Source organism: Ranitomeya imitator, chromosome 2, assembly GCF_032444005.1.
Source record: "Ranitomeya imitator isolate aRanImi1 chromosome 2, aRanImi1.pri, whole genome shotgun sequence".
Lineage (NCBI taxonomy): Eukaryota > Metazoa > Chordata > Amphibia > Anura > Dendrobatidae > Ranitomeya > Ranitomeya imitator.
In genome coordinates, this window is record NC_091283.1 from 295,486,659 (window position 1) to 295,500,468 (window position 13,810).

At 51.9% G+C, this 13,810-nt stretch overlaps 1 long non-coding RNA gene across 1 annotated transcript; it reads left to right on the plus strand.

The window, feature by feature from the left end:
- The first annotated feature begins 2,905 nt into the window (after positions 1-2,905).
- LOC138663306 (uncharacterized) lies at positions 2,906-12,955 on the plus strand. The gene is made up of 5 exons (XR_011318150.1): positions 2,906-2,990; positions 11,157-11,966; positions 12,059-12,139; positions 12,453-12,528; positions 12,820-12,955. It is a non-coding gene; the product is annotated as an uncharacterized lncRNA (long non-coding RNA).
- Positions 12,956-13,810: the final 855 nt, after the last annotated feature.

A 13,810-nucleotide genomic window follows, 5' to 3' on the forward strand; every position in this document is an offset into this window, starting at 1 on the left:
TTCTCTATGTGGAGTGCGGCTCTACGGGTGGAGGTCGGTGCTGCAGGCCCCATTATTCTCTATGTGGAGTGCAGGTGGAGGTCGGTGCTGGAGGCTCCATTATTCTCTATGTGGAGTGTGGCTCTGCGGTGGAGGTCGGTGCTGGAGGCTCCATTATTCTCTATGTGGAGTGCGGCTCTGTGGGTGGAGGTCGGTGCTGGAGGCTCCATTATTCTCTATGTGGAGTGCGGCTCTGCGGGTGGAGGTCGGTGCTGGAGGCTCCATTATTCTCTATGTGGAGTGCGGCTCTGTGGTGGAGGTCGGTGCTGGAGGCTCCATTATTCTCTATGTGGAGTGTGGCTCTGCGGTGGAGGTCGGTGCTGGAGGCTCCATTATTCTCTATGTGGAGTGCGGCTCTGCGGGTGGAGGCTCCATTATTCTCTATGTGGAGTGTGGCTCTGCGGTGGAGGTCGGTGCTGGAGGCTCCATTATTCTCTATGTGGAGTGCGGCTCTGCGGGTGGAGGTCGGTGCTGGAGGCTCCATTATTCTGTATGTGGAGTGTGGCTCTGCGGGTGGAGGTCGTTGGTGGAGGCTCCATTATTCTCTATGTGGAGTGCGGCTCTGCGGGTGGAGGTCAGTGCTGGTGGCTCCATTATTCTCTATGTGGAGTGCGGCTCTGCGGGTGGAGGTCGGTGCTGGTGGCTCCATTATTCTCTATGTGGAGTGCGGCTCTGTGGGTGGAGGTCGGTGCTGGAGGCTCCATTATTCTCTATGTGGAGTGCGGCTCTGTGGGTGGAGGTCGGTGCTGGAGGCTCCATTATTCTCTATGTGGAGTGCGGCTCTGCGGGTGGAGGTCAGTGCTGGTGGCTCCATTATTCTCTATGTGGAGTGTGGCTCTGCGGTGGAGGTCGGTGCTGGAGGCTCCTTTATTCTCTATGTGGAGTGCGGCTCTGCGGGTGGAGGTCGGTGCTGGAGGCTCCATTATTCTCTATGTGGAGTGCGGCTCTGCGGGTGGAGGTCGGTGCTGAAGGCCCCATTATTCTCTATGTTGAATGCGGCTCTGCGGATGGAGGTCGGTGCTGGAGGCTCCATTATTCTCTATGTGGAGTGTGGCTCTGCGGGTGGAGGGCGGTGCTGGAGGCTCCATTATTCTCTATGTGGAGTGCAGGTGGAGGTCGGTGCTGGAGGCTCCATTATTCTCTATGTGGAGTGCGGCTCTGCGGGTGGAGGTCGGTGCTGGAGGCTCCATTATTCTCTATGTGGAGTGCTGCTCTGCGGGTGGAGGTCGGTGCAGGAGTCCCCATTATTCTCTATGTTGAATGTGGCTCTGCGGGTGGAGGTCGGTGCTGGAGACCCCATTATTCTCTATGTTGAATGCGGCTCTGCGGGTGGAGGTCGGTGCTCGAGGCTCCATTATTCTCTATGTGGAGTGCGGCTCTGCGGGTGGAGGTCAGTGCTGGAGGCTCAATTATTCTCTATGTGGAGTGCTGCTCTGCGGGTGGAGGTCGGTGCTGGAGGCTCCATTATTCTCTATGTGGAGTGCGGCTCTGCAGGTGGAGGTCGGTGCTGGAGGCTCCATTATTCTCTATGTGGAGTGCAGGTGGAGGTCGGTGCTGGAGGCTCCATTATTCTCTATGTGGAGTGCGGCTCTGCAGGTGGAGGTCGGTGCTGGAGGCTCCATTATTCTCTATGTGGAGTGCAGGTGGAGGTCGGTGCTGGAGGCTCCATTATTCTCTATGTGGAGTGCGGCTCTGTGGGTGGAGGTAGGTGCTGGAGGCTTCATTATTCTCTATGTGGAGTGCGGCTCTGCGGGTGGAGGTCGGTGCTGGAGGCCCCATTATTCTCTATGTGGAGTGCCGCTCTGCGGTGGAGGTTGGTGCTGGAGGCTCCATTATTCTCTATGTGGAGTGCGGGTGGAGGTCGGTGCTGGAGGCTCCATTATTCTCTATGTGGAGTGCCGCTCTGCGGTGGAGGTCGGTGCTGGAGGCTCCATTATTCTCTATGTGGAGTGCGGCTCTGCGGGTGGAGGTTGGTGCTGGAGGCTCCATTATTCTCTATGTGGAGTGTGGCTCTGCGGGTGGAGGTCTGTGCTGGAGGTTCCATTATTCTCTATGTGGAGTGCGGCTCTGCGGGTGGAGGTCAGTGCTGGAGGCTCCATTATTCTCTATGTGGAGTGCTGCTCTGCGGGTGGAGGTCGGTGCTGGAGGCTCCATTATTCTCTATGTGGAGTGCGGCTCTGCAGGTGGAGGTCGGTGCTGGAGGCTCCATTATTCTCTATGTGGAGTGCAGGTGGAGGTCGGTGCTGGAGGCCCCATTATTCTCTATGTGGAGTGCCGCTCTGCGGTGGAGGTCGGTGCTGGAGGCTCCATTATTCTCTATGTGGAGTGCGGCTCTGCGGGTGGAGGTCTGTGCTGGAGGTTCCATTATTCTCTATGTGGAGTGCGGCTCTGCGGGTGGAGGTCAGTGCTGGAGGCTCCATTATTCTCTATGTGGAGTGCTGCTCTGCAGGTGGAGGTCGGTGCTGGAGGCTCCATTATTCTCTATGTGGAGTGCGGCTCTGCAGGTGGAGGTCGGTGCTGGAGGCTCCATTATTCTCTATGTGGAGGTCGGTGCTGGAGGCTCCATTATTCTCTATGTGGAGTGCGGCTCTGCAGGTGGAGGTCGGTGCTGGAGGCTCCATTATTCTCTATGTGGAGTGCGGGTGGAGGTAGGTGCTGGAGGCTCCATTATTCTCTATGTGGAGTGCGGCTCTGCAGGTGGAGGTCAGTGCTGGAGGCTCCATTATTCTCTATGTGGAGTGCTGCTCTGCAGGTGGAGGTCGGTGCTGGAGGCTCCATTATTCTCTATGTGGAGTGCGGCTCTGCAGGTGGAGGTCGGTGCTGGAGGCTCCATTATTCTCTATGTGGAGGTCGGTGCTGGAGGCTCCATTATTCTCTATGTGGAGTGCGGCTCTGCAGGTGGAGGTCGGTGCTGGAGGCTCCATTATTCTCTATGTGGAGTGCGGGTGGAGGTAGGTGCTGGAGGCCCCATTATTCTCTATGTGGAGTGCGGCTCTGCGGGTGGAGGTCGGTGCTAGAGGCTCCATTATTCTCTATGTGGAGTGCGGCTCTGCGGGTGGAGGTCGGTGCTGGAGGCTCCATTATTCTCTATGTGGAGTGCGGCTCTGCGGGTGGAGGTCGGTGCTGAAGGCTCCATTATTCTCTTTGTGGAGTGCGGCTCTGCAGGTGGAGGTCGGTGCTGGAGGCTCCATTATTCTCTATGTGGAGTGCAGGTGGAGGTCGGTGCTGGAGGCCCCATTATTCTCTATGTGGAGTGCCGCTCTGCGGTGGAGGTCGGTGCTGGAGGCTCCATTATTCTCTATGTGGAGTGCGGCTCTGCGGGTGGAGGTCGGTGCTGGAGGCTCCATTATTCTCTATGTGGAGTGCCGCTCTGCGGTGGAGGTCGGTGCTGGAGGCTCCATTATTCTCTATGTGGAGTGCGGCTCTGCGGGTGGAGGTTGGTGCTGGAGGCTCCATTATTCTCTATGTGGAGTGCGGCTCTGCGGGTGGAGGTCTGTGCTGGAGGTTCCATTATTCTCTATGTGGAGTGCGGCTCTGCGGGTGGAGGTCAGTGCTGGAGGCTCCATTATTCTCTATGTGGAGTGCTGCTCTGCGGGTGGAGGTTGGTGCTGGAGGCTCCATTATTCTCTATGTGGAGTGCTGCTCTGCGGGTGGAGGTCGGTGCTGGAGGCTCCATTATCCTCTATGTGGAGTGCGGCTCTGCGGGTGGAGGTCGGTGCTGGAGGCTCCATTATTCTCTATGTGGAGTGCGGCTCTGCAGGTGGAGGTCGGTGCTGGAGGCTCCATTATTCTCTATGTGGAGTGCGGCTCTACGGGTGGAGGTCGGTGCTGCAGGCCCCATTATTCTCTATGTGGAGTGCAGGTGGAGGTCGGTGCTGGAGGCTCCATTATTCTCTATGTGGAGTGCGGCTCTGCGGGTGGAGGTCGGTGCTGGAGGCTCCATTATTCTCTGTGGAGTGCGGCTCTGTGGGTGGAGGTCGGTGCTGGAGGCTCCATTATTCTCTATGTGGAGTGCGGCTCTGCGGGTGGAGGTAGGTGCTGGAGGCTTCATTATTCTCTATGTGGAGTGCGGCTCTGCGGGTGGAGGTCGGTGCTGGAGGCTCCATTATTCTCTATGTGGAGTGCAGGTGGAGGTCGGTGCTGGAGGCTCCATTATTCTCTATGTGGAGTGCGGCTCTGTGGTGGAGGTCGGTGCTGGAGGCCCCATTATTCTCTATGTGGAGTGCGGCTCTGTGGTGGAGGTCGGTGCTGGAGGCTCCATTATTCTCTATGTGGAGTGCGGCTCTGTGGTGGAGGTCGGTGCTGGAGGCCCCATTATTCTCTATGTGGAGTGCGGCTCTGCGGGTGGAGGTCGGTGCTGGAGGCTCCATTATTCTCTATGTGGAGTGCGGCTCTGTGGTGGAGGTCGGTGCTGGAGGCTCCATTATTCTCTATGTGGAGTGTGGCTCTGCGGTGGAGGTCGGTGCTGGAGGCTCCATTATTCTCTATGTGGAGTGCGGCTCTGCGGGTGGAGGTCAGTGCTGGTGGCTCCATTATTCTCTATGTGGAGTGCGGCTCTGCGGGTGGAGGTCGGTGCTGGAGGCTCCATTATTCTCTATGTGGAGTGTGGCTCTGTGGGTGGAGGTCGGTGCTGGAGGCTCCATTATTCTCTATGTGGAGTGCGGCTCTGCGGGTGGAGGCTCCATTATTCTCTATGTGGAGTGTGGCTCTGCGGTGGAGGTCGGTGCTGGAGGCTCCATTATTCTCTATGTGTAGTGCGGCTCTGCGGGTGGAGGTCGGTGCTGGAGGCTCCATTATTCTGTATGTGGAGTGTGGCTCTGCGGGTGGAGGTCGTTGGTGGAGGCTCCATTATTCTCTATGTGGAGTGCGGCTCTGCGGGTGGAGGTCGGTGCTGGAGGCTCCATTATTCTCTATGTGGAGCGCGGCTCTGCGGGTGGAGGTCGGTGCTGGAGGCCCCATTATTCTCTATGTGGAGTGCGGCTCTGCGGGTGGAGGTCGGTGCTGGAGGCTCCATTATTCTCTATGTGGAGTGCCGCTCTGCGGTGGAGGTCGGTGCTGGAGGCTCCATTATTCTCTATGTGGAGTGCGGCTCTGCGGGTGGAGGTTGGTGCTGGAGGCTCCATTATTCTCTATGTTGAATGCGGCTCTGCGGGTGCAGGTTGGTGCTGGAGGCTCCATTATTCTCTATGTGGAGTGCCGCTCTGCGGTGGAGGTCGGTGCTGGAGGCTCCATTATTCCTTATGTAGAGTGCGGCTCTGCGGGTGGAGGTCGGTGCTGGAGGCTCCATTATTCTCTATGTGGAGTGCAGGTGGAGGTCGGTGCTGGAGGCTCCATTATTCTCTATGTGGAGTGCGGCTCTGCAGGTGGAGGTCGGTGCTGGAGGCTCCATTATTCTCTATGTGGAGTGCAGGTGGAGGTCGGTGCTGGAGGCTCCATTATTCTCTATGTGGAGTGCGGCTCTGCGGGTGGAGGTCGGTGCTGGAGACCCCATTATTCTCTATGTTGAATGCGGCTCTGCGGGTGGAGGTCGGTGCTGGAGGCTCCATTATTCTCTATGTGGAGTGCAGCTCTGCAGGTGGAGGTCGGTGCTGGAGGCTCCATTATTCTCTATGTGGAGTGCAGCTCTGCAGGTGGAGGTCGGTGCTGGAGGCTCCATTATTCTCTATGTGGAGTGCAGCTCTGCAGGTGGAGGGTCCACACCAGAACTGTAGCAGGTAAAGACCCCAATGTCCACAGGTGTTCCTTCTAATTGGGGGGAAACTATCACCTCTAATAATCCTCGGACAGTTCTGACAAACACAGTAAAGTGCCCCTTTATGGAGGTGACAGAAAGTCTGTTTAGTCACTTTAGCTCCATAGTATCAGCTGTAATCCAATGGTGAGAGAGCGATTTACCCTGAAGAGTCACAGATTGTGGGGTTGTTATAAAATGTTATATTTAGGGGTGTTACGTGTTACCGAACCACTCAGCACCCAGAATATGTTGTGCAGTTATATGTATGTATAATAGGTTCCATGTGAGATGCATGTCCCTAATGCATCAGCCCACAGGCTGCGCCCCTGGGCAGAGTGGGCACGATATTCCCCTTTTGTCCGCCCCCACCTTTGTAATTCCCACAGTAAATATCGGCAGGTTCCGGCCACCTGCGGCTATTGTAATGTATGTCTGGCCTGGCGCTTTTCTATTGGCCTGCCCTCTGTATCTGTGTGATATATTCTGTGTCCTGTGAGTAAAGTGTTGTCAGACTGGAAATACGTGGAGAAGCAGTGATCTTTTATATGTGCCCATGTAACCTAGCAATTCCAGCTAGCATCCTTCATTCAGACTCCAGCCAAAGCAGAGTGGACCTCCGGAAACACGGGGTGGTACTGAAAGAGGTACTCCAGCACAGTAGACCCCGTTACACTGGTGGCAGACAGCGGGATATGATACCCCTTCTACAGGAGTAAAAGGAATGAATGGAAAACAACTACCAGAAGTTAAAGAGGACTACGTTAAAAGATCTGGTGGAAGCCCGAGGGTTGATCGCCAGCAACAAAACAAAAGCGGAGTTGATAGCAGCCATCATGGAACACGACCGTGCAGCGCCCCCCAATGTGAACATGGAGGAGACTGAATTCCAGAGAGAGGTAAAGAACAGACTGGCGTTCTATGGCCCAAACCCTGCAGTAGAGATCATACGAGAGGTGATGGCTGATGTGCGTACTGATCTGAAGGAAAAGACGGCCGATCGGACCAGGATAGAGCTAGCCAAGATGGAGATGGCAGAGCGGAGACAGGAGAGTCAGCGAGCAGGGGGAGCTCTGGCCTTCGACCAGGTACCTTCAACAGTAAGCCACAAAAAGATCCAGAATAATGCCTTACAACAGTTGGGGGAGGCAGAGGAAGACATTGATGGCTTTCTGCAGGACTTTGAGCGGCAGTGTGCCCTTCATCAAGTGAAGCCGGAGGAACGGGTTCAGATTCTTACCAGCAAGCTGACAGGCCGGGCAGCGGACGCCTATCGCACGGTACCTGATGAGGACTGTATGGACTATGAGCGGATCAAAGAAGTGATCTTAGCCCGGTATGCGCTGACACCAGAGGCATACCGCCCAAAGTTCCGCGGACTTATAAAACGCGTAACCGATACCCACGCTGAATGGGCCTGTAAATTACGGGGGTCACTGCTACAGTGGGTACAAGGGAGCCAAGCAACCACTAAGGAGGACGTCCTCCAGCTCTTCTTGTTAGAATGATTCTTTAATGGACTAACCCCTGAGACACAGGAATGGCTTCAGGACAGGCGGCCAACGACTCTTGAGGAAGCCGCTCATCTGGCTGATGAACATCATGATGACAGGAGGCCTCAGTTGTCCGGATCAAAGATGGTCACTAGGGGCCCGCCCATGGACCTGGAGGGCCCCAAACCACCGAAGATTGTAGGGGGACCAGCTAGAAACCCGGCCTACCACAGTCCTCCTGGGGCGCGATGCCACACCTGCCGTCAGCTGGGCCACCTGCAAAGACAATGTCCCAACTGGACTCAGCATACCCAGTGGCCAAAGGCGGGAACAGCTACCTTCAGCCGGGCTGCTGTACACTGCTACCAAGGTGAAGTTGACCCGGCATTGGGGGCTACGACTAACCAAAGGGTGGAAGAGATGGAGGAAGTGCTGCCTGAAGTGGATCCCGTGCAGGCAGCCCGGGCAGATAATCGACAACAGCATCGACAGGTCGTGTGGGTTAATGGGAAACGTATGCAGGGACTAAGAGATTCCAGGGCAACTTTGACCCTTGTGAAGCCTCATCTCATTCGGGACCAAGAGAAGACGGACCGGACAGTGGCAGTCCGTGTAGCAGGGGGAGCTATACATCGACTGCCCACTGCCAGGATTCACCTGAACTGGGGAGTCGGGGATGGCCTTGTTGAGGTCGACTTGATGGAGGATTTGCCTGCAGACATCTTGCTGGGAAATGACTTAGGGCCCATGTTGTCTGCCTTCTCGTTTGCCCCTCTTGCTGAGACATATCCTGTGACCACCTGGAGACAAGCTCGAGCTGCAGAGGCGGAATCACACTCAGAGGAGGCCCAGGTGTTGTGAATTCTGTGGCTGAATTCACTCCTGTGGTCACAAGTGGTACTGCAGCTTCTGAGCTTCCTCCCTCAGGTGTTCTGGTGAGCTCGTTAACTGCTTCATTACTTAACTCCGCCTGATGCTGCTATCCTTGCTCCTTGTCAATGTTTCAGTGTTGGATCTGAGCTTCTCCTGATTGTTCCTGTGACCTGCTGCTCTGTATAGCTAAGTGCTTTTTGCTTTTTTGTTGCTTTTTTTCTGTCCAGCTTGTCTTTTGTTTTGCTGGAAGCTCTGAGACGCAAAGGGTGTACCGCCGTGCCGTTAGTTCGGCACGGTGGTTTTTTTTTGCCCCCTTTGCGTGGTTTTGCTTTAGGGTTTTTTGTAGACTGCAAAGTTCGCTTTACTGTCCTCGCTCTGTCCTAGAATATCGGGCCCCACTTTGCTGAATCTATTTCATCCCTACGTTTTGTCTTTTCATCTTACTCACAGTCATTATATGTGGGGGGGGCTGCCTTTTCCTTTGGGGAATTTCTCTGGGGCAAGTCAGGCCTATTTTTCTATCTTCAGGCTAGCTAGTTTCTTAGGCTGTGCCGAGTTGCCTAGGTAGTTGTTAGGCACAATCCACAGCCGCTTTTAGTTGTGTTTAGGATAGGATCAGGTGTGCAGTCTACAGAGTTTCCACGTCTCAGAGCTCGTTCTTGTATTTTTGGGTATTTGTCAGATCACTGTGTGCGCTCTGATCGCTAAGCACACTGTGTTTCTGGATTGCCTTCATAACACCTGTCATTAGCAAACATAACACCCAGGTAAGACATCCCAGCCCTACACGTATTCCCATAGCCAGACACATTTCTCGGGCCACCCCAGATGAATTTAAGAGGGAGTTACTTGAGGATCCTTCATTGGAGGGATATCGTGGGAAGGCACAGGAGAGGAGAGGGGTACTGGAAGGGGAACAGTTTGTATGGAAGCAGGGACTCCTCTACCGGATCACAGAGCAGCACCACACAGGGACGAGCCCCACTATAAAACGACAGCTGGTAGTTCCCAAGAAGTATAGGCAGGAGTTACTGCAAATCTCTCATCACATACCCTTGGCCTTGCACTTCGGTGTCAGTCGCACCAGGCATCGTCTGACACAAAATTTCTTTTGGCCGGGGGTAACCTATGATGTTCGTCAGTACTGCCAGACCTGTGACAGTTACCAGTGCATTGGCAAAAGGGGGGATCGATGCAAGGCCAAATTACGCCCCCACCCCATTGTGGAGGAACCATTTAGCCGAGTAGCGGTCGATCTGATAGGGCCGTTAGCCAAACCCAGTCCGTCAGGGAAAAGGTATATATTGACAGTGGTAGATTATGCCACACAGCCAAATTCCTCTCCAACCCCCATCCAACCACCCCGGACTTCTATATACTACCGAAAATCCATAAGTCCCTAACAAATCCCCCCGGTCGCCCCATAGTGGCATCCACCGACTCTATATTATCACCCTTATCAGTCTTCCTGGAGAAAATCCTGACCCCACTCATCAAAAGTAACAAGTCCTTTATATTAGACACGGGCCATTTCCTCAGAGTGTTAAGACAACATGGCAACATACCTCCAGATAGTCTCCTTGTGACTATGGACGTAAATAGTCTCTACACATCCATCAGCCATGAGAAAGGCATTGCGGCATCCAGATCACTACTAGAGAACTCTGGTAAATCCACCTCCTATATAAATCTATGCATAGACTTATTGAGATTGGTTCTTTACGAGAACTACTTCCTCTATGAGGATACCTATTACGTACAATGCCAGGGGACCGCGATGGGCTCGAACGTCGCACCGGCGTACGCTAATGCGTACATGAATTCATTTGAGGAGAGTTTCGTCTACACTGATGCCAGATATAAGGAACACGCTAACTGCTATTTACGCTACATAGATGATATCTTCTTCATCTGGACAGGGTCCACCGATACATTACGGGCATTCCATCAGACCCTCAATTCCATCTACCCTGAGCTTCAGTTCACTATGCACCATGACTCCAACCAAATCTCCTTTCTGGACACCCTTGTCCGAAAGGATGATCAGGGCCGTCTATCTACTGATCTCTTTTGCAAGCCTACAGACTGCAATAGTCTTCTACACTTCTCTAGTAGCCATCCAAAGGCAACACGTAATAGCCTTCCCCGCTCACAATTCACCAGGGTGGCTAGGATTGTCTCTGACCCAGAAATACTCCCCACACGCCTAGAAAACATGTCCCAAAAGTTTAGGGAGAGAAATTACCCGCAACGTCTACTTGACCAAGAAAAAGTCCGGATTCTACAACCTCCACCACCACCTCTAGTCAATACCAATGAGAACAGGGTTCCATTTGTCCACACATTTCACCCGTTTATGCCCAAAATCGAGAGAGTTATTAACAAGCATTGGCCTCTCCTGGGTAAGGCCTACCCCAACATCACCAGCTTTTCCTCACCACCTCTTATGTGTAATAGGAGAGCCCCCAATATTAAGGATAAACTGGTTCGGGCAGACGTAGGCAGCCTATGCCCTACAACTAACCAGACTGTACTAGCTCCACATCGTTTAGGGACATTTCCTTGTCTCAATTGCGCCTCCTGTTCTAATGTCATCAAGTCGGACAGCATAACACACCCCAGGACAGGTAAGACCTTCCCGATCCGTGGCTACTATACGTGCAACTCTAACTTTGTTGTTTACGTTATAAAGTGCCCATGTGGACTCATGTACGTAGGAGAGACCACCCAGCACATAAAAGATCGTATAGCAAGCCACAAATCGACCATTTGCTGCAGCAAAACTTGGTTACCGATCCCTGATCATTTTATCAAATGTCGACACACGGTGGCGCAGCTTAAATACCAGGTCATCGAGCAGGTCCCTAGACCCAGGAGAGGTGGTAACCACATTAGACAGCTCAAAATGAGAGAGACTTATTGGATCCACAAACTAGAGACCCTAAGTCCCAAAGGCCTCAACAGAGAAATTGATTGGTTACTATAACACTATGCTAATTCTCTAATTCTTTACCTTCCAGACACGTTGAGTCCACCATCCAGTAGGTGAGTTATCTAGCGCATAGTTCTAGATTTTTGATTTTCATCAATTTTTGATCTTCATTTATATTTTTTTCTTTTTTTGAGCATTTTTCCTATTTATCCTTTATTATTTTTATTTTATTATTTATTTATTAATTTTTTTTTTTATATTTATTCTTATTTTTTCCTTTTCATTTCAATTTTTATTCTTCTATTTTGGCTCATTTACTTATTTTCCTTTTTCCATTTTTTGGTATTTATTTTCATTCATCTTTGCCCCAATTGTTGGTATTTTTTATTGGTTTTTATTTTTACCTTGCTATCTTCACCCATGTTTTCATGTTTTTTTCAGGATTTTTTTTTTTTTCCCTCCTTGCTTATTTATTATTTATTTTTTATCCCCTCGTATCCATCTCAGCTACTATTTGTTTTCTGCCGCAACATATAACTAGTCTTTTTTGCCCCCCCTCCCTTTACCAACTTCCATCTTCCTACAGCGAGCCCTGCAGTTCACCACAGGTTAATTACATTGCTAGCATCCATTACCAGGACAATGCTCCCATATCCACCCCCTTCCCCTTACACACTCAGAAGCGCTTAGCCACTCCCACTCAAGGGCAACTTCTTGCCCATACTCTCACACAGAGCTCAGTGCGGAGGCGTGGCTCTGATGTCACTTCCAGTCCGGTACTTCCTGTCCGGCTTTTTGAGGGCGGCAGCCCCAGCCACTCTCACTTTCCAGGTCTCCCCCCAGGACATCGCAGCAAGGCGCGGGATGCGCCGCTAATCCTCCCAGGGACACTTTTCAGGTATACATATGCCGCCTCTTCTCTGGCCATTTATGGCCACTTTTTTCCTGATATCATCCTCTGACCCCTCGTACCTGTACCTATTTTTACAGACCCACTAGGTGTCTAACGGCCCTCACCACCCAGATTCTGTGCTCCCGGGACACTTCTGCCCGGACTGGCTTTATTATAAGGTACAGCATAAGTTTACTCTGTCCCGTGTGTTGCTAGTTTCAAATGCTCTTGTGGTTCCCCTTTATGGTACTTTATCCCAGTACCCTACACCTATCAGTTCTATGGCTGGACTAACTCCATTATCTCCTATCTGCCCTTTTGGGCCCCCATAGCATTTTTATTCCTCTCCTATCTCTATAACCTGACACTACTCTCTAATATATGCCACACTGGATACACGTGTCTGGATCCCACCCTCCTCCGTTAGGCTCTATCGACATTCCCTACTCTTCATCCCTATTTAATTATTATGTCATCTTGCCACTATGACAGGTTGTGCCTTAACAAGGGATCGGTCGTACACCCCCTACCACTGCCACTATTATGCATCTATGTCAAAGGACTTGAGGTAATACACTGTACAGTTCATTACCATGCTTCTCTATTATTATACCTTGTTTATTATTATACCCTGTTACTAGAACCTTTTGTTGTTCCTGACCATACTACCTCGCCTTCTAGGTTGCTTTGTACATCATAGTTCTTCTCGTTCTCTTATTGGTGTTTTATTATTGCATGTACTGTTTTGTTTTCTTGTTTTGTTCTCCTCTTGTAATTTTCTCCCCCCCCCCCCTTTTTTTCTTTCTATAATGTTGCCCTATGTAAAACATTGTCTTATACAGTTTCTTTTGCTTTTCAGTAACCCCATGAGTAAGGCCCGGGAGGGTTGAAACGTCGGGTTTTTTGTCTATTTCAAATGAATATGAATGTGGCAACCACTTCTTTTTTGTTTTGTTTTCTTCAATAAAATTGGCATACACCTTTTGCATCTTACCAGTCTTGAGTGTGCGGTAATCTTTTTTGAATGATTGACTTGACCTCACGGTCAGTTTACCAGCACCTCCTTGTCCCTGACCTGAGTGCACACCATTTTCCTTGTCTACACGGTATCCAGAGACGGTTGCTTTACCTAACATACTGGTAGAGACGGTGGCGGCCGCCCTGCTCCAGGTTTTCTCACGGGTTGGATTTCCCCAGGAGATTATCTCGGACCAGGGTACCCAGTTTACAGCAGAGGTGACCAACCAACGGTGGAAGCTGTGAGGCATAAAGTCTATTAGAAGCGCCCTGTACCACCCACAAACCAATGGGTTGTGTGAATGCTTTAATGGGACGTTAAAACAGCTCATTGGGACTTTTACCAGGACCTACAGGGACTGGGAAAAATTCTTGCCACACCTCCTGTTTGCCTATCGGGAGGTGCCCCAAGAATCCATGGGGTTCTCCCCGTTCGAGCTGGTATATAGGAGACAGGTAAGGGGACACCTAGACTTAGTGCTAGAACACTGGGAAGGGGAGGACCTCATAGAAGAAGTACCTATTGTACCTTTTTGTGCTGGAACTCCGGGACCACCTACAGGAGCTGACCCAGGCTGTACGTGAGAACATACAGGTGACCCAGCGGCGAAAGCCCTTATGGTACCATCGGAGGGCCAGAGAGCGCACCTTAGAAATAGGACAGATACCGGAAGCGCCCTGAAGATGTAGTGGCCATCTGTGCATCTGAAGCAGAGGATTTAGCCAGACTTCCCTTGCCGGATGTCTTAGGGGAAAGGACTCAGTCTAAAACATGGGACCAGGTACACTTGGGTGAAGACCTAGGCCCCTGGGAGAGACAGCAGGCGGAGGAG